Source organism: Hemiscyllium ocellatum, chromosome 12 (genome assembly GCF_020745735.1).
Source record: "Hemiscyllium ocellatum isolate sHemOce1 chromosome 12, sHemOce1.pat.X.cur, whole genome shotgun sequence".
NCBI lineage: Eukaryota > Metazoa > Chordata > Chondrichthyes > Orectolobiformes > Hemiscylliidae > Hemiscyllium > Hemiscyllium ocellatum.
The window spans coordinates 50,397,796-50,424,560 of record NC_083412.1 but is presented as its reverse complement, the minus strand read 5'-3'; the positions used below and the strand labels follow the sequence as shown (position 1 = coordinate 50,424,560).

The 26,765-nt window shown below is 42.1% G+C and overlaps 1 protein-coding gene across 3 annotated transcripts in view; it reads right to left on the bottom strand.

The window, feature by feature from the left end:
* epha6 (eph receptor A6) overlaps positions 1 to 26,765 on the bottom strand; it is a 695,738-nt gene that overhangs the window by 631,891 nt on the left and 37,082 nt on the right. The window lies entirely within an intron of this gene.

Here is a 26,765-nt window from a genome sequence, read left to right as displayed (position 1 = left end):
TTTGGCATACCTGTGCTACACTATTGCTGAAATGCCAAACACAAGTTGGTAAACCACTGTCAGCATCATTCTTCTAACAAGCCCTCCCCATACTTGGCTCCATGAAAGCATTCTGAGGTGGTCAGAGCTATACTTATTAGCTCCATCTTGCATAAAAATCATTAGCTCTGAAAACAGTCCATTCTCAGAGTGTATGAACTGAAGATTCTCAAGCTTATGTGAACACATACAGTATGTCATACAAACTTATGAAATTGGAGCACAAATAGACCATATAGCCCCTCAAGCATGCTCCCATCATTCAGTAAGGTCACGTTTAACCAGTTTGTGTGTGAAATTCTACACTAAACTCTACTGTGATAATCCTCTATAAATATTGCTTTACAAGATATGTTTCAATACTTGAAGATACATAGTTGTCTGCTGTGGAAAAACTCAAGGACTTTAAAGAGAAAGTTAGTTAAACAATACACAGGAAGATATGTGGCATCACCATACCATTTGATTTAGGAGCCAACTTATCTGCAACATTGCACAGGATCAGTCAGGATAATGCTCACGGCTACACAAAAGGGCTGTTTATCCATTAAACCTCTGTGCCTTGGAAAAAGTTATTAAAACATCAGGGACCATTGGACAGGACAGGATGATTGATATACAAGTCAGATGTAAACCATTAAGAATAAATTGCACAACGTGACCAGATAGTACGCATGTGCCTTCAAACTAATTATATATTAATTAGATCGGTGCTCCCACCTAGCGATTGATTAATTGTACTCATTCTATGCATGATGTAAACCTGATCATCATAATGATTGGATTAGATAACTGCACATTTCTTAATCAATGTATTATACTTTCTTGAATCAAGAGAGTATAACTGCCTCAGGTGATCCTTTGTTCAGGGTCTCCAGCATGTCACATGTAGATACTCTGCAGTGCCTTGCAATAGGGAGAAATAAAGACAGCTTTAAACAAACAGGCCTTTGTTTTGTGTCTGCTTACTTTCTGCATACTAGGATCAGAGGATAGCAGGGTGACTATCAGATTCCAAAAATACCCATAAACATCCCTCGATTAACTTGCTGGACTAGAATTTATCCTTCTTGGTCTCAAAATATCCCATGTCCTTGTGTGTCGTACAGTATAGAGTTGAGTCCAACAAGGATTGGCAAGCCTGAGAGGGGTAACTACTCAAGACAGCGGAAGCCTGCAGGTCAAAGCCTTCCTATACATGGAGAATATCAGAGTTTTCTGCTCAGACCCACTGTCAGTCCTTCAACTCATGAGCATCAGTAATCTGAACTGGCCTCGGGAGCCAAGGTAAATTAAGGCAGAGTAAGACTACGCTCTTCGGGAATTGGGCTGATCGATCATTTATCCCCTTCACCGTCAGGGTAGATTACTTGAAGGCATACAGTTTGGAGGGGCTGTGGTGGTTACAAAATCTTAGGAGCAATGCATTGCCAGTGAGGTAAAAAAAGAGCTTTTGGGAACACCACTCCCTCTCTATTACAGGTAAAAAAACCTGGTCAGCAGGTGTGATGCACTCTCCTCTGCTGCTGTACATGGCCCATTTCCAGAACCAGTGCTGGTTCAGGTAACTGCAACAGACTTCCTGATGAAGTGGAAGATAAGATGGACCATGCCCGCAGGGACTCCACGTTCCAAAACGCAGAATGGCAAGGGTGGGGGAAGAATGTAACCAACGTGGCCCTCATCCTGATGGCTATTTTTGTGTGTGACTGCATCAAGACTCTTGGTATGCAAACACCAAGAGTCACTACACGTTGAGGTTCTACCCATCCCAGGTATTGCAAAGGATGGGATGACCTCAATGCCAAGGAATGCTCCAAGCAACAGGCCTATCCCGTGTCATCTCATCCTTAGTGGAGAAATTTGCAAAGAAAAACACCTTTGACCACAAGTCCATCAGGAAGCGGTCAGTACAGAGCATCAGAGATCTGCAGGAGAAGGAGAGGGCGGATCCTCTCACGTTGTTTCATGAGCAGACTGTCAAATTATTTGGTAGAATGCACCATCACCAGAATTTTCTAAGTGCCAAGATATCGCTTGGCCAGTGAGAAAAAAAGGGCACTACATGGGAGATCCTTCAGCAGTGTGTGCCACCACATGCAGCCCTTGAAGCAGAGACTGTTGCACATCTCCTGACAGAATGTGCCTTTGCCAAAGAAGTTTGGAGAAAGGTGCAGTGGTTTTTGATTGAGGTTTATCCCAAGCAGCTCCACGTCGCAATATTCTGTGCTCTAGTCTATTGCTGGGATGTACACCATGATAAACATCAAGTGCACATAGAGGACCACGGGGTGGTGAAAGACACACTTCGGTTTGCGAGCTGAGGGATGCCCTAAAGCTTGGATCAGCTGTCACCAAGGCGCAATGGGAAAAGACCCCTGTCTGAGATCTTTCTGAAGTTAAACAGGGGTCTGTCCAGTTATCAGACTCTACTGATGCCTCAAATGTAAGTGTAGGCTGGCTCAAGTAAGAGATGCCTTTGGTTTATTTATTGGATAAAGTCAAACTCCATTGTTTGTTTACTCCTTCCTATGCTACAATACAGAACTGAACTGCATTGCTGACTATGATTATAAAAGGTATGTATCATGAAAAGTATATTTCTGAAATTAAAAAAAAAGCTCTCCCAAGGCCACGGGTGACTGAATGGAATTGGTCTTCCAGAGCTGGCTGTCAAACAAGTGAGAATTCAAAGGAGAATGAGCACCTGGTTAACATCCTCATTGCCAGTTTGGTCAAATATCAGGTAATACAAATAAAGAGCCAAAGAATAGTTAGTTCTCATGTTTATTGTATTAATGCATGCTGTCCATCTTAGCTGACTGACATAACTTAATTACATGGGGGGGTCTAAGTTGTTGGTGTAAATTTAGAATAGAGATTAAAAGGTTTTTTTTCTTATTGGTAGATAATAAAGTAAATCCTCATACATACATTACATATGAATGTGACAGGCTCAAATTAACTGTCCATTTTGTTGCTTACCTTTTTTTCTTCTTCACTTAAAAAGTTTAATTAGCACATTTATTTTTAATTCAAGGAGCATTCTAACTTTGACATCAACTGCAGTAATTTTCTCTGTAATGCAAGCTAAATGCTATCTATGGGAAGAGATACAAATGACCCCAGTCAAGTGATCTTGAATTTTAATTGCATTTAACTAAACAATCTTTTAGAATTCTGCATCACTGCAGGAATCATCATAATCCAGCAAATACATTCATAACAAAAAGTAACATTAAAACTGATAACGATCATAAAATGCCTGTTCATCATCCAAGGGTAATACTTGTTGTATATTTTGTACAGAGGGACGCCATAGCCTTTCAATAGACTGGCATTTCGCTTTGCCGCAGAAACCATCTACATGCTAATCCACAGATTAACAAGAAAGAGTGTGTTAAAAATTTTGCAGATGTTTGTTCACTTTGGCATTCAGAATAGAAATATTGTGTTATAATTAACAGAGGCCCGTGTATGTGGATATCACGAGGAGGACATCTCAACCCCTATTCATACTCCTGAGTAGCAATTGTTCTTGCTGAGGCTTTGCAGATAGATCGTATCCATTTCAATAGTGTTGGCATATGGAGAAGGTTTCATGATGCAAACGTTCAACCACTTTTCACAGTGATTCTAGTTGAATAGAATATAGCTTCACACAAACTACATTGGGTGGATTCCTAGACAGCAAACTCAATTTTTTCCCGCCAAAAAAGTATAATTCATAACATGTGAAAAGACTGAAAACCAATGCTTGTAGAAGATACATTATACTTTGGAGAATAAAACATTTTTTGTGCAAGCTATTTCCTCTCCACATTGTTCATACAATTTATATAGCCTCCTCCAATAAAGTAGAAGAGCAACTTGCTCTCAGGCTTAAACTTCAAACTTTGCAGATAATATTTGATAAAGGTTCCACATGTAGGATTACCGAAAACCCCTTCTGCCTTTGTTGGGCAGGTGGGGTGAGCTGGTGGATTAGCAATGATATTTGTTTGGCCAACTCGTACAAGTCAGAAGTCACATGGCACCAGGTTATAGTCAGGTGACTTCACCTGCCAAAAGCAGTGCTCCAAATGCTTGTGATTTCAAATAAACCTGTTGGACTATAACCTGCTGTCATGTTACTTCCGACTTTTTCCCACCCATTCCAACATCAGCACCTCCACATCACCACAAATAGAAAACATAATTAAGATAAGGGGATGTGGGGCATTTTCAGGTTCAGTACCACAGATCAGTGTTTGGGTCACCATTATTTATATTCATAACTTGGATGAGGAATGTGAATATCCTGACATCAAGAATGCAGATGACAAGTAAGTAGAAATGGTGAGGATGACAATCTACAGGAGGACATAGACAGGTTAAGTGAATGGGCAAAATCTTGGTAGATTGAATATAACAAGAAAACAGGATGTTGTGCGCTTTGGCTGGAGAGTAGAAATGCTAAACACCACCCTTTTTATCCATTTGTGGGATATGGACATCACTGGCTCGCCACAATGTATTGCCTATCCCCAGTGGGCCTTCAAGCTACTTTCTTGAACCACTGCAGTCCACATTCCGTAGGTTGACCCATAATACCTTTCAGGAAGGAATTCCAGGATTCTGACCCACTGATAGTGAAGGCACTGTAATATAAATTGGGAAGAAGAACGGATTGGAAGGGAACTTGCAGGTGGCAGTATTTCTATGTATCTGCTACCCTTGGCCTTCTAGATGAAAGTGGTCGCTAAGGATATTTGGTGAATTTCTGCAGTGTGCCTTGTCAATGATACACACTGCTGCTCAGCGTCACTGGAGGGATAGAATGAACATTTATTGATGTGGAGTCAATCAAGCAGGCTGCTTTGTGCTGGGTAGTATCAAGCTTGAGGTATTGTTTTTTTAAATGGAAGAAAATAGTAGAAAGATGTAACGCAGAGATTTGGGCAATGTCTCTACTAACCAGAACAGCTGCGTGACTGTGTGCTTACCGATTGGTATGCCAATATATTTACTCCAATTTTGGAAGTTACTGCCCTGCAGTGTGCTGAAAGGAAATTGGAGGGATTATCCAATTTGATGGTTTGCATATATAAAGCAGAAAAGGCGAGTATGAAAGTTCAGCAGGTAATAGGAAAGGTAAATTGAATGTTGGCCTTTATTTTTAAAAGGGAATGGATAAAAATAGGGAAATCTCTTATCTAAATAAAGATATTCTAGCATTTAAAAAAAAACCTCAAGCTTGACACTACCCAGCATAAAGCAGCTTGCTTGATCGACACTACATCAATTCAGAGAAGATTCTCTAAGCTGATATTAGGTATGGAGTGACTATCTTGTGAGGAGAGGTTAAATGCCCTACAGTGTGGAAACAGGCCCTTTGGCCCAACCAATCCACATCAACCCTCCGAAGAGTAACCCACCCAGACCCATTTCTCTCTGACTAATGTACCTAACACTATGGGCAATTTAGCATGGCCAATTCACCTGACCTGCACATCTTTGGACTGTGGGAGGAAACCGGAGCATCCGGAGGAAACTCATGCAGACACTGGGAGAAGGCTAGAATTGAACCTGGGACCCTGGTGCTGTGAGGCAGCAGTGCGAACTACTGAGCCACTGTGATGCCCCACATTGGGCCTGTAGTCATTGGAGTTAAGAACAATTGAAGATAACTTGATTAATAATCTTGCCTTATTTCAAGGCACTCGATAGGGTAGATGTTGAAAAGTTGTTTACCCTTGTGGGAGAGTTTAGGTTCAAACAGCATGCTCTTAGAACAAGGGGGATACACAGTTCAGACAGAGCTGGAAGGAACTTCTTTCCCAAGGGTAACGGGACTGCGGTGTTCTTTACTGTAGAGGCTGAGAATGATTTTTAACAGAAAAATCAATAAGGCAACCAAAGGTTATGGGGTAAAAGAAAAAGGACAGGCAAATGGAGTCAAGGATCAGATCAGCTCATAGAACATCAGAACAGAATCCAATTTAGACCAAATGCCCTACTTCTACGCCTATGCCTTATACAGTGACAACAAATTACACAATTCGATTGTGTTCACTCCTCATCCTCACTTGACTCCTCCTACTTACGTAGCTACATTAGAGTTAACAGCTATGGATACCTGCACCAAGCTTTCAAATTTCCTGTTGTTAAATAAAATTAGCTTATTTACATTGTGTGCTTGGCTATATTAAATTTGGTCTTGTCACTTTACTAAATCAAAATTTTCACAGTTCTTGAGATGGAGGGTAGAAAACATACATTTATTAGGTGTCACACATGTAGGGTGACAGTGAGCTTGCAAAAGATGGTCTACCCTTGGACTCACTACCGGTGATACCAAAGACAGAAGCACAGGAACTACTGATTGAACAGAAGAATTTTAATATAACAACAGGTATAATAGTTTGCACACAGAAGTGGAAAAAATGGATATTGCACATAATCTTATTCCAAGGCTAATGACTTCTCAAATCATTCACTACAGAAGAGGTCTTTGATCCCATTGAATCTGCACCAAAAAAAAACTATTAAACCTGCATGTCAGACTTTCCAACACTTGGCTCATAGCCTTGAAATATTGTGACTCTTCAAGAGCTCATCAGAGTATGAAAAGGTTGAGAGATTTCTCGTCCCAACACCCTCTCAGGCAGTGCATTCTAGATTCCCACCACGATCTAGGGGAAGAACAAATTTCCTTAAAATCTCCTCTAAACTCCTGCTTTTCACTTTAAAATGTGTGCTGAAAATGTGTTGCTGGAAAAGCGCAAGTCAGGCAGCATCCAAGGAACAGGAGATTCGATGTTTCGGGCATAAGCCCTTCTTCAGGAATGAGGCCTCATTCTTTCCTCATTCCTGAAGAAGGGCTTATGCCCGAAACATCGAATCTCCTGTTCCTTGGATGCTGCCTGACCTGCTGCGCTTTTCCTACTTTAAAATGTGTGCCCTCTTGTTATAGATACTTCAACTAAAGGGGAACAGGTGCTTTCTATCCATTGTCTATATGCTCCTAAATCTCTCCTATCTTAAATCAGGTCCCCCCCTCAACCTTCTCTACTGCAAAAAAAAAACCCTGACCTTATCCAGCCTTGTTTCATAGCTAAACTGCTCCATCCCAGGAAAAACCTCCTCTGAACCCTTCAGTGTAACCACATCCATCCTAAAGTCCCATGACCAGAACTGCCAATGTATAGCTCCAACATAAGACCAGGTACATTATAGTCTATTCCATGGCTTATAAAGGCAAGTGTCTTGCATGCCTTCAAGTACCCTATTAATCTATCCTGCTACTTTCAGGGATCTGTGGACAAGGACCCCAAGATTCCTGAGCTTCCTACTTTCATATTCAGTGAGTATTTCCTTACCTATATTTTAAAAAGCTTCTTCCAAAACATATTCGCTCTCATTTGTCAGGGGAAAATTCAAATCTGCCATGGACCTGCCCATCTGAGCAACCCAACTCTATCCACCTACGACCTTCTTCCTCACTAAGCATCTGGCCAAGTCACCAAATCTAAGAGTGGAGTTCCATGAGTTTCACAATTGATACATCTAGCTACGACATACCACAACAGTCAATTAGCATAGCAGAATGTCCACCTATACATTCAAAACAGTGGCCTCCTATCTCAAATTAACAACCAAAGTGCAGTGTGGTTTTGAATCTACATTCACGAGTGCAGAGTTCAGTGCTGGTTGCTAAGCAAAAGGGGAGCTATTCAAGAGACACCAGACTGATCCTTAGTGTCAATAGCGAGGTGAGTGGCAAGATTTGGATTGATCATCTCTTGTAAAGAATGCAAGTTAAATTTTGAAATGTTAATGGAAGTGACAGAGTATTAGAGAAGATCATTTCCTGCTAGAATAACAGCTGTGCTAAAGGCAACATGTCAAACTAAAATTTAAAAAGGCCATCTCTGTCAGAGGAGCCTTGATGAATGACTGCAGTGCCTTTGCAAATGGTACCATCAACATGCAGTGGTAATAGTGTCTGAAAGAAGTGGATGTTGTTGGTACTGGATGAGATGACTGTCAAATGTGCTGTTTTGTCCTGAATAGAGTCAAATGTCTTGAGCAATCTTGGAACAACAATCATCCAGGAAAATAGAATGGCCCATCATATTTCTGACTTCTTTTCAGATAGTGAACATACTGGTGACTGGAGGAGAGTTACTTGCAAAAAAACCTTTAAACTTTGACCTGCAATTGCAGCTAGTGTATTTAGGTGACCGGTCCAGATCAGGTTGTGGTCAATCCAAAAATCCCAGGATGTTGATAGCAATTATATTAAATGCCATTAAACAACAAAAGGCTGTGGTTAGTTTTTTTTTCTGCCCTTGTCAGAAATGGTCATTGTTTGGCACGTACATCATAGATATGTACAGCACGGAAACAGACCCTTCAGTCCAACCTGTCCATACCAACCAGATATCCCAACCCAATCTAGCCCCACCTGCTAGCACCTGGCCCATATCCCTCCAAACCCTTCTTATTCATATACCCATCCAAATGCCTTCTAAATGTTGCAATTGTACCAGTCTCCACCACATCCTCTGGCAGCTCATTCCATACACGTACCACCCTCTGCGTGAAAAAGTTGCACCTTTGGTTTTTTATATCTTTTCCCCTCATCCTAAAACTATGCCCTTTAGTTCTGCACTCCCCCACCCTAGGGAAAAGACTTTGTCTATTTGTCCAAGCATGCTCGTCATGATTTTATAAACCTCTATCCCCTCAGCCTCCGACGCTCCAGGGAAAACAGTCCAAGCCTATTCAATCTCTCCCTGTTGCTCAAATCCTCCAACTCTGGCAACATCATGCCTTGTGGCATGAATGCATTGGTCACTTGTCAGTTCAAGCCTGGATTGTCCAGATCTTTATTTATACACATGGACTGTTCAAATATCAAGAGAGTTGCATTGTGCAAAATATTGTAAACACCCCCTTCCCCAACTTCTGACCCAAATTTAAGAAAAAAAAATATCGCTGAAGCAACTGAAGATGGTTGAGTGGCAATCACGACTCTGAAGAGGTCCTGTATTGCCGCCCTGGAGTAGGGACATTTGACCTACAGCAGCTACAAAGATGTCCCTTTGTGCCGAGTATGAATCCAACCAGTGGAGAACTTTCCCTCATATTCTCGGTGTCAGACAGTCATTTTGCCCCTAACCTCTGGAGTTCAACTCAATTTTTGTCCACATTTGGACCAAGGATATAATTAGGTTAGTAGTATAGTGGCCCTGGCAGAACAAACCGATCAGTGTCCAGTCACTCAAGTCAATAAGAACTCAGCACAGACTTCAAATGACCATACGGAGTTCTCAATTCCCATATGTGGGCGTCACATGCTGCCTAGTTTCCAACCACCCCATCAAAACCAGGAACCCTCAGGCAAAAAAAACAAAAACTGCTGACAATAGGGCCAGAAAGTCTGGATTCAGGTCCTCTCCACCATTTTGGAAGGTTTTTGGAGCCTCCATGATTTTGAAAACCCTAGTCAAATAGAGTTTACAATGAATGATGCTTCTGCTGAAAAGGCTTCAAAATGAATTGGAACAGCATCTGAGAATGCTAACAATTGGAAAATCATTTTGGTTTTAAATAATTCAGAGACTGCAAATTGTAATGTGTCCTGAAGACATAAATGAACTAGGATCATAGTTCAGGCACTTGTAGGAGTACAATCTGAAATCACAACGCAATCCTGCAATTTAAAAAAAATCAACTCCAAAGGATTTAGAAAATAATTTGGTAACATTTTAGTTTTACTAAGTTGTACACAGTAGGGGGCTAAGTGCAAAGTTAATTGATCTAGATATTCAATTTGCCTCTGATGTTAACTTTGTTCTCATTTAAATGCAGGCGAATGAAAGAGCACATTAACTAGCTGGTGTTATAGTTTGGATGCAGTACAGGAAGGTGCACAGGCAATGTATTTAAGTTGGCCCATCGGGGTTTAGTGTTGCAAGATCCACCAGTTGGAACAAGGTACAGGTATCAGCATATCATGTTTTACCAATAAGCTAATACTAAGATTATTGTTAGCTACACCTCAAATCCAGCAGTTGTAATGAACAAGGAGGTGTGCAGGAGAACTTTGAGCCCTGACAGTCAATCTCAAAATTAAAAGAAAGAGGGGAAATTACTACCAGAGACAAACAAAACATGTGCAGGAAGAATAAAGACAACATATTTCAAATTCAGGCGATTTGTGGTTCTTTCAGTCAGAACTGGAAGCAGCAATAATTCTTGCAGTAGAACTTTTTCCGTAAGAGCATGATTTCCTCCAATCGACACTGTTTTTTGGACTGTTGCAAGCACATTCAACTTGCATGTTAATGGCTATTGTGTAGGAGTCTAAGAAAATCTGAAAGGGTTAATCATGAGAAATGGCATAAGCACCATCCACTACAATATCATATGGACTTGTGCAACAACACCTTAGGATTTCAGAAAATGTGGGAGACAGTGAGGTCTGCAGATGCTGGAGATCAGAGTTGAGTGCGTGCTTCTGGAAAAGCACAGGTCAGGCAACATCTGAGGAGCAGGGAAATGGATGTTTCAGGCGATACCCTTCATCAGGAATTAGGCTGGGAGCCTCTGGGTTTGAGAGAGAAATGGGAGGATGGTGGGACTGGGGAGAAGGTAGCTGAGAGTGCAATAGGTGGATGGAAGTGGGGGTAAAGTCGATAGGTCAGAGGAGAGGGTGGAATGGATGGGTGGGAAGATTGACAGGAGGGACAAGTCAGGAGGATGGTGCTGAGCTGGAAGATTGGAACTGGGGTAAGGTGTGGGGGGGGGGGGGGCGGAAAGAAGGGAGGGGAAATGAGGAAACTGAAGTCCACATTGACATCCTGGGGTTGAAGGATCCCAAAACAATAGACAAGGCATTCTTCCTCATGACTCTCCTCTCTTGCCACCCACTCATCACCCAACGCCTGGACGAAGAATGCATCATCGTCTGCCTCAGGCATTCTGAGATAGATCAGGCTTTAGTCTTACTGTTGCAAGATTCAAAAGATTTTACACCATATATACTACCACAAAATGCTAGTTTGTCTACTCCACATGCTTCTTTGCATCTGTTCCTTGATTTGTTTTTTAAGAAAGTCTACCCACATTGTGCTTTTCATGTTCAGTGTAGAGCGGCTGTAGTCATTGAAAGGCTATGTTACGGTTCTAAAAACCTCAACAATTCCTCTGCCCACTTTTTTTCCCTTTGTAAAAGCATAGTTTGACACTTATACACATTCACAAGTAAATTACTGAGATTTTTACAATATTTCAAACCTTTTTACTCCGCCTCTCCCATTCCTCATGTCTTTGAGACAGTTATATCAATAAATGTGTCAGGAAAGTTTACAAAGGTGAAGTAAGTAACTGAATCCTGGTTTCTGACTGCTGGCTTCCAGGAGATCAGAAATACAAATCAATCTAGTGGCATGACCACATGCCTTGAATAGGTAATACAAACGAAGGGATCAACAGTCAATTGTTCCCAACATTGTTTGGGTTGAGTAAGTAGCTCCTGTGATAAGGATGTTGGAGGAGTAGGCCGAACTTTGAGACAAAGTAACAATGGTTATGACAGATTGGACCTTTGGCTGTATCTTAAAAGAAAAGGTTTGATTGATGACATTAAAGGGTACTAAGGGTGACATTAAGGCTAGAAAGCAACTATTATGAAAGTCCCTTAGCCAAACTGATACAGACAGTGTCAACATCGTAAACATTTTAGCTTACTAACATTTTAGTTCTGCCTGCCTATTCCAGAGGGTTAGTGTTCCTTCAGGAGAAGGATCAGAATCACCCCATTATTGTCCCTCGGAAGAAAGTTGATTGATTTTCCTCTCCCAATCTGCACCTCTGAAGAGGACCACGAGAAAGGAATGGATTAGTAAATTGGTCACAGAGGTTTATGTTTTTCAACCTCAAACAAATAATCATGAATACTGACAGTGATGTTAAGAATGGCCTTCATAATAAAACTGCCCTTGTGCAAACAGGTCCAGGGTCTCAGTAAGCTCTGTAGCAATGAACTGTTCCTGTCATTCATTACTGTATATGAGATGTATTACATGCTACAGCAAAATTCCTCAATTATGGAGATTGCTGGCCACTGAACAAGCCAGAAGATCTTGCTGTGTACTTGGTTGAGTGAATCCTCTAAAAGAATGCTGCATGCAGTGAATAACAAATTACCAGACAACTAAAATCCAGTAAATCCTTTGATAGTGAAATGCTGCCAGTGTTAGAAACAACATCTTCACATATGGCCCACACCAACTGTTACTCTGGAAAGAGTACTTGCTGGCATCTGATCCTGCCTTGGACATACCATTCTCCTTAGGATAATCTCAAGAGGTGAAATCACTATACAGCAGGTGGTATTTTTACTTACTCTATAGAGATCAAAGGCTTATGATTGCAATCAAATTTTTCCAGGAGCCCAGTCATCTATTAAAGCATCTGTTCAATAATGACCTCAACCAGATTTAATTCTGATAAGGAGATAGTGAGGACTACAAATGCTGGAGATCAGAGTCAAGAGTGTGGTGCTGGAAAAGCACAGCAGGTCAGGCAGCATCAGGAGGAGGAGATGCAACATTTCTGGCATAAGCCCTTCATCAGGAATGAGGCTTGTGGGTCAGGGCTGAGAGAGATAAATGGAAGGTGAGGTTTGTGGAAAAGGTAGCTGAAGGTGAGGAAGGTGGTAGGTTGGGGGGGGGGGGGGGGGGTGGTGAATGGGGAAGGTGTTGAAATCCCCATTTATCCCATGTGGTTGCAGAGTCCCAAGGCTGATTAGGAGGCTTTCCTCCTCCAGGCATCAAATGCCCAGCATCTCCTTTGTCTCTGATAAGCCCACATATTACCCTTTAATGATATTTCCATATCCATTGGATATCCCCTGAAAAAAAAAGTGATCCACTTCACTGCCTGCAGTTAACCCATCCACAACAACCATCAGATTAATATGACATTGTAATGGGCTCAGTCAGCATATACTTAACCTTCTGTAAGGCTATTTGTTGCTGTTTGTCTCAACAACATTCAAACATGAATTAGTAGACCATTCAGCCCCTCATGCCTGCTTTGCTATGCAGAACATACTTGATTGGATTGTAATCTCAAATTCACAATGCTGCCAACCCAGATAACCTTTCATCCCCTTAATACATGAAGCTCAGCCTTAAAAATATTGAAGGATTCTACCTCCACTACCTTTTCATAAACAGTTGCAAAAATTCACATTGCTTAAAACTATTTGCTTAATTTGTCACACATAGATGACCCCCAGTTCTATATTTTCCCAGAAGACTAAACATGCTTTTACATTTATCATATTAAGGAACCTCAGAATCATGTTTTTCATTCAAGTTGTCTCTTACACTTCTAAGTTGAAAATGTGTTGCTGGTTAAAGCACAGCAGGTCAGGCAGCATCCAAGGAATAGGAAATTCGACGTTTCGGGCATAAGCCCTTCATCAGGAATGAGGAGAGGGGGGCAGGCAGGTTAAGATAAAAAGGTAGGGAGGAGGGACTTGGGGGAGGGGTGATGGAGATGTGATAGGTGGAAGGAGGTCAAGGTGAGGGTGATAGGCCGGAGTGGGGTGGGGGCGGAGAGGTTAGGAAGAAGATTGCAGGTTAGGAGGGCGGTGCTGAGTTGAGGGAACCGACTGAGACAAGGTGGGGGGAGGGGAAATGAGGAAACTGGAGAAATCTGAGTTCATCCCTTGTGGTTGGAGGGTTCCCAGGCGGAAAATGAGGCATTCTTCCTCCAACCGTCGTGTTGTTATGTTCTGCCGGTGGAGGAGTTCAAGGACCTGCATGTCCTCGGTGGAGTGGGAGGGAGAGTTAAAGTGTTGAGCCACGGGGTGGTTGGGTTGGTTGGTCCGGGCGTCCCTGAGGTGTTCTCTGAAGCGTTCCGCAAGTAAGCGGCCTGTCTCCCCAATGTAGAGGAGGCCACATCGGGTGTAGCGGATGCAATAGACGATGTGTGTGGAGGTACAGGTGAACTTGTGGCGGATATGGAAGGATCCCTTGGGGCCTTGGAGGGATGTGAGGGAGGAGGTGTGGGCGCAAGTTTTACATTTCTTGCGGTTGCAGGGGAAGGTGCCGGGAGTGGAGGTTGGGTTGGTGGGGGGTGTGGACCTGACGAGGGAGTCACGAAGGGAGTGGTCTTTGCGGAACGCTGATAGGGGAGGGGAGGGAAATATATCCCTGGTGATGGGGTCCGTTTGGAGGTGGCGGAAATGATGGCGGATGATACGCTGTATACGGAGGTTGGTGGGGTGGTAGGTGAGAACCAGTGGGGTTCTGTCTTGGTGGCGGTCGGTGGAGCGGGGCTCAAGGGCGGAGGAGCGGGAAGTGGAGGAGATGCGGTGGAGGGCATCGTCGACCACGTTTGGGGGGAATCTGCGGTCCTTGAAGAAGGAGGCCATCTGGGCTGTGCGGTGTTGGAACTGGTCCTCCTGGGAGCAGACGCGGCGGAGACGAAGGAATTGGGAATATGGGATGGAGTTTTTACAGGGGGCAGGGTGGGAGGAGGTGTAGTCCAGATAGCTGTGGGAGTCAGTCGGTTTATAGTAGATGTCAGTGTTGAGTCGGTCGCCTGAGATAGAAATGGAAAGGTCTAGGAAGGGGAGGGAGGAGTCTGAGACAGTCCAGGTGAATTTCAGGTCGGGATGGAAGGTGTTAGTAAAGTTGATGAACTGTTCAACCTCCTCGTGGGAGCACGAGGCAGCGCCGATAGTGTCATCGATGTAGCGGAGGAAAAGGTGGGGGGTGGTGCCAGTGTAGTTGCGGAAGATGGACTGTTCCACATATCCTACGAAGAGACAGGCATAGCTGGGGCCCATGCGGGTGCCCATGGCAACTCCTTTAGTTTGGAGGAAGTGGGAGGATTGAAAAGAGAAGTTATTCAGGGTGAGGACCAGTTCAGTCAGTCTAACTCCAGTGGATACAAGCCAAACCTGTCCCATCTTTTCTTACAAAACCATCCTCCCATTCCAGCTGTGAGCCTGGTAAAACTTCTCATGAACTGCTTCCAATACATTTATCCTTAAGGTGACAGGTACTGTGCACAGTACTCCAGACACAGGTCTTACCAGTGCCCTGTGTAGGTGAAGGATAAATCACTATGTTTAATTCCCCTCACAATGAAAGACAACTTTATTAGCTTTCCCAATTATTTGTTGAACCTAGATACTAACCCTCTGTGATCCATGAGGAGACTGGTCTCTCAGAGACCTGCAAACTCCTTGTGTAGACAGTGTGTTTTTTTTTCCTAAGGTGAACAATTTCACACTTTCCTGTATAATACTCCATTTGCCACATCTTTGCAAACTCACTTAACCCAGGGTATTTTTGTAGCCTAATGTCCTCTGCACACCTAAATTTCCAATCTAATTTTGCCAACAGCCAATTTTGCAACCATTCTTTCTGTCCTATCATATATAGGAACATGTAAACAAAGTCCCAGCACCAGCTCCTGTAGCTCACCACTTATTACATCTTGGCAATCCGACTTCAATAAGACTTCAGAAGCTTCTGTAATCATAGAATTTCTACAGTGCAGAACGAGGCCATTCGGTAGCAAGAGGTGAATTAGAATTTACACATTTAATTGACACACTGTACCAGAAACCATTGCAGATCACACACCAACCTTGGAGTCAGGCAGTCTTGGAGCAATTCAGCTAATGGAGGTTCCTTGTTTACAATGATGTAGGAAATGAATGGAATCTTTTGAAAATACAGAAGTGTCATTCAGCACAAGGTCTACTGATGATAAATATTTCAGAACATTATATAATATCACATTATTGTGTTGGGTAGGTTTATAAATGTTCTGCTGGTGGAAAGATCAGTCAAACATCCATTAACTGTATACATGGCTGTTAGAGTTCTGTGTCCCATTTTGTGGGGGTGAGATCAATCCAAACAGATTTACAGGCTGGGAACCCTGACAATACCTATCCGCATTCTTTAATGTTCATTCCCAGATAGCCCTGTACTGATCATATCATGCATATATTGCTTTGCTTTTTCGGTTATTTCGTAAGGGATTTTCTCAGGTATAAGGAAAACAGTGGCTTGGTGTCTGTGGTTAACAGCAATTTTGAAAGGGATTTCCCAATTAAAACGTATTTGTTTGTGGGTTCCTGTACTCTTGTGTAGGAGTTTGAGAGCAATGTATGACAGTCAGGTTTTGGGGTGGCATGGTGGCTCAGTGGCTCGCAGTGCTCTCTCAAAGCACCAGGGTCCCAGGTCAAATCCAGTCTCGGGCAACTGTCTGTGTAGAGTTTGCACATTCTCCCAGTGTCTGCGTGGGTTTCCTCCCACAGTCCAAAGATGTGCAGGTCAGATGACGTGGCCATGCAAAATTGCCTATAGTGTTAGGTGCATTAGTCAGAGGAAAATGGGTCTGGGTGGGTTACTCTTCAGAGGGTCGGTGTGGACTGGTTGGGCCAAAGGGCCTGTTTCCACACTGTGGGGAATCTAATCTGATGGCTTGAATATTCTTTTAATTGTAAATACTATATCCCCAGCTGCAGTATTAGACAGACCTACATCTGAGAGACAATACTATTGCAGTAGATTGCCTATAATTTTGCATTTAATGTCAGGTGCAATTTCTTCTCTTGAAGGGCAATATTGATCATAACTGTTCACTGAGAAACTAGTTGTCTAACAGCTTAACTTGGATGTGAACACAGGAGGTATAGTTAATAAGTTTGCAGATGACACCAAAATTGGAAATGTAGTGGACAGCAAAGAAGGTTACCTCCGATTACAATGGAATCTTGATCTAATGGGTCAAGGAGTGGCAGATAGAGTTTAATTTAGATAAATGCAAGATGCTGCATTTTCGCAAAGCAAATCGTAGCAAGACTTACATACTTAATGGTAAGGTCCTAGGAAGTGTTGTTGAACAAAAGAGACCTTAGAGACCAGGTTCATAGCTCTTGAAACTGGAGTCACAGGTAGATAGGATAGTGAAGGCAACGTTTGGTATGCTTTCCTTTATTGGTCAGGGCATTGAGTATAGGAGTTGGGAGGTCATGTTGCAGCTGTACAGGATGTTGGTTTGGCCACATTTGGAATATTGCCTGCAATTCTGGTCTTCTTCCAATAGGAAGTAGGTTATGAAACTTGAAAGGGTTCAGAAAAGATTGGCAACATCTTTGTAAAAGTTGGAGGATTTGAGCTATAGGGAGAGGCTGAATAGACTGGGGCTGTTTTCCCTGGAGCGTCGGAAGCTAAGGGGTGACTTTATAGAGGTTTACAAAATCACAAGGGGCATGGATACGATAAATAGACAAAGTCTTTTCCCTGGGGTTGGGGAATCCAGAACTAGAGGGCATAGGTTTAGGACGAGGGGAAGATATATAAAAAAAACCTAAGGGGCAACTTTTTCACACAGAGGGTGGTATGTGTATGAAAATGAACTGCCAGAGGAAATCGGTGGAGGCTGGTACAATTATAGGATTTAAGAGGCATCTGGATAGGTATAAGAAAGGATATGGGTCGGGTGCTGGCAACTGGGACTCGATTAGGTTGGGATAGCTGGTTGGCAAGGACACGTTGGACCGAAGGGCCTGTGTCTGTGCTGTTCTGTTAGTTTCTGACTCTATAACTATGTAACAAATGATCAGGTGATCTTCACAGGTAGTAGACATTTGTTTTAATGTCCAATCCTGAAGCTTTCGGAAGTCGTAGGAATTGTGATGTCTGTTGTGCTGGGGGGGGGGGGGTATCAGGATCCCAGTGAAACACCAAGCAATGTTAGAGCTGCACTTCATTGAGCACAAATCAATGTGGGTGGGTTTGGAACAATCATTTGAAAGACTCATGAGCACGTGGACCTGAACACAAACAAAGTATAGCTTAGTCCTTTAAGTAAACTCAGAACCTAAACGTTTATGAGCACAGTCAGCAGTATTTAGCATTGTGGTACGACTCAAAAAGGTGTCGCTTTGAAGTTTAAGCCTGAAGACTAGTCGGTCTCAAACCAAAAATAGTTTTGTAACAAGCTATGTAAAGGATGGTTGCCATGATTTTCTAGGCTGCTAAGACAAAGAAACAGACCAGAGATGATCTAGAAAGGAATGTGATTAAACAAAAACTCCTTTGCTCAATCAAACTGCATTGCTTTAAGATCAGCCAGAAGTCAGAAAAGCCATGGCTTAACAATAGCCATGAAGGAAACAATACCGAATAGAAAACTTCTGTATAGAAACCAGCAGAACCCCAAAATGTGAAAAAGCTTCTTACAGCCAACATTAGGGAAATTGACTATTGCAAATAGCAGCCAGAGCAGCAAAAGCCCACTAGCAGCTAATGGTCAAGTCTGAATCAATTACTTGAGAAAAGAGGCCAAATATCAGACACACACCATTTGATCCCTTAAGTAAAGTGACAAAGTTCCCTCTTCACCTCAAAAATAACTATTGAGGAAAAAGTTAAGACTGCAAACTGAGTACTAAATTTCAGAAGTGTTTATGATAAAGCTAACAGCAAGTTTATGTTTTAGGTATAGGCTTAAAGAAAAATAGATTGAATAAAGGACAAAAGGCGGCTGTGAACATTGCTGTTACAATGCAATGCATCAGAGTCCAATAAAACTAGTGAAATTTAAAATTAATTTGAGTACTAAGTTTTACTTGATTTTATTCATTAAGAAATGAATAGTTAAACAGCGAGCACAAATCTGATGTGATATTGAAATCATTGCAGAAATATTGTCAGAAAACTGGTGCCCATAACAATAAACTGAGTGCAGTTAAATGTCAATTTATAGGCTGCATTTTAAAAGATTCAATCTAAAGTTTAAACAAAAACAAACCTAAAGAATTGTAAATGCTGGAAATCAAGTTTCTGCAAAAACTCAGATCTGGCAGCATCTGTGGAGAGAAAGCAGAGTTAACATTTCAGGTCAGTGTTCTTTCTTCAGAATACAATTGCATGAGCTCTACCAGACTTGCTGAGTTAATCCAGCAATTTCTCATTCAATTTAAAGCTAGTTATGATCCATTCCAAGCCCTTATTTTCACAAGTTTTACACAATGTATGAAGTTTATCATTTGTAGTACAAAATAATTGTTAAGGTGCCAGATTCGTAAGGTGACTAGTTTTTTTTTTAAAAAGTAGTCTCGTTGGGAATTTAGAATAGTGGGAATGGAGCTTAGGGCAGTTGAATGTTCCTCCTGCAGAATATGGGAGATAAGGGTCACACTAGTATCCCTGCTGACTTCCTCTGCGGAAAGTGCACCCAAGTCAACCTCCTCGATAACCACGTGAGGAAACTAAAACTGGAGCTGGAGCAGGATTAACTTCAGATCATTTGGGAGGCAGAGGGGGTTATTGAGAAAAGTTACAGGGAGATAGTCACACTTCAGGTAAAAGATGATAGATGGATTACAGTCAGGGGATGGAAAGGGAACTGGAAGGCAATGCAGGGATCCCCTATGGCCATTCCCCTCAACAACAGGTATACTGTTATGGAATCTGTTTTGGGTGGGTGGGGGAGAATGACTTACCAGGGATAAGCAATATGACAGGTTTCTGACAGAGTCTGTCCCTGTTGCTCTGAAGGGAAGGGGAAAGAGGAGCAGAGTATTAGTCATTGGGGACACCACAGTTAGGAGACAGATAGGAGGCTCAGTGGAAATGAGAGACACTCACTGTTGGTGTGCTGCGACCCGGGTTTGCGATGTCTCTGATAGTGCTTTTGAGATCTTTGAGGAGGGAGAGTAGCCCCATGTCGTGGTCCACATAGGCACTAATGACATAGGTAGGAAAAGGGATGGGGATTTAAGATAGAAATTCAGGGAGCTAGGGTGGAAGCTTAAAACTCGATCAAAGAGTTGCTGTCAATACCACATGCTCACGAGGCAAGGAACAGGGAGGGACAATAGTTGAACATGTGGCTACAGGGATGGTGCAGGAAGAAGTGTTTTGGATTCCTGGATAATTGGGACTCTTTCTGGGGTAGGTTAGACATCTACAAACAGGATGGTCATCACCTGAACCAGAGGGTACCAATATTGTGTGGTGGGCTGGGGGTGAAATTTGCTAATGCTCTTTGGATGGGTATAAACTAATTCAGCAGGGGGATGGGAACCAAAATTGTAGTCTAAGCGTATGGGCGGTTGAGTAGTAAAGTGAGAACTAACATTTCAAGATTGCAAGAAGGTACCAGCAAGCAAGAAGTTGGTTTGAAAGGTGTCTACTTCATCACCAGGAGCATCCTGAATAAGGTGGGTGAACTGGCAGCATGGGTTGGTACCAGAGGTTGCGATGTTGTGGCCATTTCAGAGACATGGGTAGAGTATGGACAAGAATGGTTATTGCAGGTTCCGGGATTTAGAGGTTTCAGTAAGAAACAGAATATTGGAAAAGAGGGGGTGGTGTGTCACTGTTAATCAAGGACAGTATTACAGTTGCAGAAAGTACATTTCAGGATTTGTCTACCAAGTTAGTATGGGCTAACATTAGAAACCAGAATGGAAGTTACCCTGTTGTGAGTTTTCTACAGGCCTCCAAATAGCTTCAGAGATGTAGAGGATAGGATAGCAAAGATGATCCTCGAAAGGGTGAGTGTTATAGGGTAGTTGTTATGGGGTCTTTAACCTTTCTGAATTTTCACTGGGAATGCAATAGTTCAAGTACTTTAGATGGGTCAGTTTTTGTCCAATGTGTTCAGGAGTGTTTCCTGCCGCAGTATGTAGAGAGGCCATCAAGGGGTGAGGCCACATTAGATTTGGTACTGAGTAATGAACCTGACCAGATTTAGATTTGGAGGTAGGTGAGCACTTTCGGTTATAATTTACTTTAGCAATGGAAATGGATAGGTGTATACCACAGGGCAAGAGTTATAGCTGGAGGAAAGGCAATTACAATGCAATTAGGCCAGATTTAGGATGCATTGGATGGGGAAGGAAACTGCAGGGTATGGGCACAGTTGAAATGTGGCTTATTCAAGGACCAGCTACTGCAAGTCCTTGCTATGTATGTATAAGTCAGGCAGGGATGAAGTTGTCGAACGCGGGAGATGTGGTTTACGGAGGAAGTTGAATCTCATCAAGAGGCAGACAACAGCTTATGTTAGGATGAAATATGAAGGCTCAGTTTGGGCGCTTGAGAGTTACAAGTTAGCCAGAAAAGACCCAAAAAGAAAACTAAGAGCCAGGAGGGGACATGAGTTGTCATTGGCAGATAGGACCAAGAAAAACCCTAAAGCTTTCTATAGCTATCTCAAGAATAAAAGAATGACGAGAGTAAGATTAGCACCAATCAAGCATAATAGTGGGAAGTTGTGCTTGGAGTCACAGGAGATACAGGAAGGGCTAAATGAATACTTCGGCAGTATTCTCAAGCACGTTGTCTTTTTCTAGTATGAATACTGAAGTACAGGCTACTAGACTAGATGGGATTGAGGTGCATAAGGAGAACGTGTTAGCAATTCTGGAAAGTGTAAAAATACACAAGTCCCCTGGGCCGAGTACGATTTATCCTAGGATTCTCTAGGAAGCCAGGGAAGAGATTGCCAAGCCTTTGGCTTTGATCTTTACATCATCATTGTCTACAGGAATAGCACCAGAAGACTGGAGGATAGTAAATGTTGTTCCTTTGTTCGAGGGGAGTAGAGACAACCTTGGAAATTATAGATCTGCGAACCTTACTTCGGTTGTGGGTAAAGTGTTGGACAGGGTTATAAAAGATCTAGGATTTATAATTTCCATCTAGAAAGGAATAAATTGACTAGGGATAGTCACAGTTTTGTAAAGGGTAGGTCGTACCTCACAAACCTTAAAGTTCATTGAGATTGTGACCAAACAGGCGGATGATGGTAAGCAGTTGATGTGGTGTATTTGGTGTCACAAAGCTAGTCCCTGTTTTTCTGAAAGCTGTTCCTTGGCTCAGGGATACTCTGCCCTTGATCTTTTCAGAGGGGTAATAAACCAGGCCAGGCTCCAATCAGTGTGGTTTGGTACAGAAATGAAAAGAATTTTGAGAGGCCTTCTGTTTGTGTATGAACAGATGAGACTTCAGGCCAAAGTGGTCATGTTTTAGAGGTGACCTATATAACGGAAGGGGGAAGTGGTCAGCTCTCTAGCTGAGCAATTTAGTTCAGTCTTGAACTGGTTGGAAATTCAATAGTGAGCTGCGTGGAAACTCTCTCTCTTCTAACTTCAACCTGTAAGCGTGTGTTCCATTTATACTGGGTTTTAAAGGGAGTTTGCTTATTGGGAATATTGTGTACATTTGGAACAGCATAATTAAGCCTAGTTTGGATAGAATGAGATGGGAGGTTCTTTATTCTGTCCAGTGTTGCATTGTGCAATCTTGTGAATAAATGTTTGTTTTAAAATCTAGCAGTCAACTTAACTAACTTAATCCGGGTAATCTTCACTGAACACTTGCCAAAACAATTTGCAAAGTTATGGTCTGGGCTGCCTGCTTAAGAATGTTTGGAGTGGTCTGGCCCGGTCCATAACAGATTGGGGGCTCTTGGCAGGGTTTTAAACAGAGTGGTAGGTGCTTTATTTCAGTTTGGTTGGGTAGACAAAGCCTTGAGATAGGAATGGTTCTTTCAGTTGTTAAATGTTTTCTGGATCTGGATGCGGTTACTGGAAGTTTTGCAAAAAAGTGAATAAGACCAATTTGCAGGAATTAGCAGAGAAGCCGGAATTGGAACTGCCTGCTTCTGAGGAAAGGAGGGATAATTATAGCAGTAGCCCAGCATTTAAACTTGCTGGAGAAACCATCAGAATCTATAGAGAGGTCAAGAATTCAACTGCAAATGAAGCAGCTCGAGTTGGAGGTGAGAGATAAGGAAAGGGCAGTAGAAATGAAACTGTTTGAGTTACGATTAAAAGCAGGAGAGAAAAGAGCATAGAAAGAAAAAAAGAAACAGCTTTTGAACTTCAAAAACGGACACTTAAAAAGGAAAGTCAGCTTAAAAGGCTGGAGATAAAAGGCTGGGGGTAGGCTTAGTGTGGGAAGAGAGCGAGGATGAGCAAGCCCCTGGTAGTCAGAAGCCCAGTGAGAAACTGTTGAAGTACATTCATGCATTGCCTACATTTGATAAGGAGGATATGGAAGCCTTTTTCAACTCATTTGAAAAGATAGCAAAACAAATGCAGTGGCCAGTGGCAATGAGGGTTTTGTTGATCCAAACAATACTTGTATCTAGGGATGGTGAGAGGTATTCACATCACTATCAGAGGAGGTATCTAGGGAGTATGAAGTGGTGGAAAAGAAAAGCCATTTTAAGTGGATATGAGCTTGCACTAGAAGTCTTTTGACAATGTTTCAGGAATCTAAAGGAGGGACCCAGGTCAAACCTATAGTGAGTTTGAAAGGATCTTTAAAAATCGAGCAAACCGATGATGCCCTTAGAGAGGTAATTATTTTGTAGGAATTCAAAAATTCTCTGCCTGATGGAGTGCAAACTCATGTGTAAGAGCAGAGTTTTAAAGCAGCAAGGTTAGCAGCTGAAGTGGCTGATGGTTATGAACATGCCCATAAAACATAATTTGGTTCCAGAATCAATTTCAGTCCATGAGGGATAAAAATTGGGACAAAGAAATCCTCACATGGAAAAGGAAAAGGTAAATTTCAGTGAAGATCATGAGGATAACTTACCACAGAGCAAAAAAAAAACCTTTGACAGGGACAAAAATTAAAAAGCTCCAGGGTTTTCATTGATTTTGTGTGGCCCACTTTATTACACAGTGTTGGTGGGCTAGGAGAAAGCCAGATGTAGGAAAACCAGACAAGCCTGGAGGTTTTGTTGGACTAGTACCAAAAAGCACAAGGGCAGTTCGACAACTGTCTCAGTGTGTACAGAGGATCAGAGATTGATTAAGGAGGAAGTGCCTGATCTGCTGAAAGAAAAACATACAGGCAAGGACAAAGTTTATTTACATAGGCCAGGAGTAGCAGGTAAAGAGGTTACAATATTAAGGGACATAGGATCCTCTCAGTCTGTAATGCTGAAGGATGAGGAGATATGTATTGCCAGAGGAACTATTGCCAGAAAAAAGGTACTGGTAACAGGAATTCATGGTGAGACAAAAAGTGCTCAGTCATGTAAAGTGAGGCTAGACAGTCCAGAGAAGAACAGAAAATTTGTGGTAGGAGTACTAGACAGAATCTCAGCTCCAGGAATACAATTTGTCCTTGCAAATGGTATAGCTAATTCATCAGTAGGAATGATGTCTACTCTAGTTGAAACGTCAGTGGAGATGCAGGCAATTGAAGACATGGAGAATGTTTTTCCAGGAATTTTCTGTGATCACAGAGGCACAAGCTGAAGCAGGAGAGATCAAAAAAGGTACAGGTAAGGAAGCTGACTTAGCGTTATACAAAAGTTCTTTGATCACATAAGTGGAAAAGAGGAGCAAATAGTTGATTGAATTACAGCAGAAAGATTAGGAGTTAAAACAGTTGTAAGAAGAGGCTTTTACAGAGAAGGAAAGTGAATGTAGGCCTGTGTGTTATTACTTAACAAATGGTGTCTTAAATGAGGAAATGGAGACCATCACGTATTCAGGCACATGAGAAATGGGCAGAGATTCATTAAATTGTTTTGCCAGAAGGTTGTGGAAAAGGTAGTGTTGAGAATGCCACATGAGCTACAACTTGGAGGTCATTTAGGGGTGAGGAAAACACAGGCTAAGACAAAGACATTTTCACTGGCTTGGACTATACAAAGATATAGCTGAATGTTGCCAGATTGTCATACAAGTCAGCTAATTGGAAAACCACAGGCAGTAATAAAATCTGTACCTTTAATACCTATTCCAGCATTTGAGGAACCTTTCACAAGAGTCGTGGTTGATTGTGTAGGCCCCCTACCTCAAACAAAATGTGGGAATAAGTATTTATTAACAATAGTGTATGTGCCGACTAGATTTCCAGAGGCAATCCCATTACACAACATCACAGCTAAAAAAGGGTTGTAGAAGAACTAAAATTATTTTTTTTTTAAAATACGGACTACCAATAGAGATCCAGTCAGATCAAGGATCAAACTTCACATCCAAACTTTGAGGAAGTTATGGATAACTTGGGAATAAAGCAGTTTAAATCTATTGTGTACCATCTGGAATCGCAGGGAGCGCTAGAGAGATATCAAACATTAAAGACCATGTTGAGGGCTTATGGTCAGGATTATCCAGATGATTGGGATAAAGGAGTTCAGTTTGTGCTTTTTGCGATCAGAGATGCACTGAATGAATCAACCAAATTCAATCCATTTGAATTAATTTTGGGGCATGAAGTAAGAGGACCATTAAAATTGATTAAGAAATTAAAAGGATTCAAAGACCACCCATTTGGACTGTGTGTTTTAGAGAATGATTAAATAGGAGGTGGAGAACTGGCGAGACACCATTTAAAAGTTGTGCAATACACAGTGAAACAGGAAGCGGATACAAAATCATAAATCTGCAATTTTGCAATTAGGGAGAAGGTATTGGTGTTACTCCCAGAAGCAGGTGAACCTTTAAAAGCAAGGTTTCATGGACCACATCAAATTGACAAGAAATAGAGTGAGGCAAACCACTTGGTAAGGATTCCAGACAGGAAGAAATCTCAGTGTGTCATGTGAATATGCTCAGAAGGTATTTTGATAGGAAAGAGGAGAAGGTGTTCCTGATGACAGCATAGAAGGAAGAACCAGGTTCAGAGGATTCTGCATTGAACATTCCTCAAATCAAATTGGACAATGAGGAAGTTGTCAAAAATTGAAATAAATTATTTAATTACCTTCCACAAGATCAAAATTACCTAGAAGAGTTATTACTATCACATGGGGAAGATTTGCAGAAATAAACTGGGAAGTACTAACCTAATTGTGCATGATGTACATCTCGGAGATGCTGTTCCAAATCAGCAACATCCTTATAGGCAACTCTCTAAAGTTGGCACAGGTTCAGAAGGAGAGAGTGCATGCTCCAAGGTGGCACAAAGTGTGCTACAGTGACTGGAGCTCACCTATAGTCATGGTGCCAAAGCCAGATGGTGCCCAACTGTTACGTGTGGACTATCGCAAAGTCAACACCGTTACAAAGACGGATGCATATCCAATTTCCATGGTTTGGGGTGGTGGGGGTGGGGGGAACTGTCAAAGAAGTGAGACAAGCAACTTACATTTCTAAGTTGAACTTGCTCAGACGCTACTGGAAAGTCATTTCAGACTGACTAATAAAAGGTCAATGCCAGATTACCCAACTGTGTTGTATATATTGATAACCTGGTGGTTTTTAGTCACTTGTGGAAGGAACATTTACAGCATTTATCAGACTTGTTTGATAGACTTCAACAAGCAGGCTTGGTGATAAACCTAGCTAAAAGTGATTTTGTCAAAGTCCAAGTCACCTCCCTGCACCAATGTTATTGGACACGGACAAAAGGGCCCCACGGGATGAAAAAAAGAAAGTAATTGGGGAATTTCCTACACTGTCAACTAAAAACAAAAGCAGTACTACGGTTCCTGGGGTTGAGTGGATTTTAGTTTGTACCAAACTTTAGCAGTGTAGCTGCTTCACTCGCTGAATTGTTAAAAAAAGGGCAAGAAGTTTCAATGGACAGAGGACTGTCAAAAGGCATTTGACAGCCTAAAAACTGTTAACCACTGCCCCAGTATTAGCCACACTGGATTACACAAAGCCTTTCAAGGTGACTATCGATACCAGTGATGTGGGTGTCAGTGCGGTG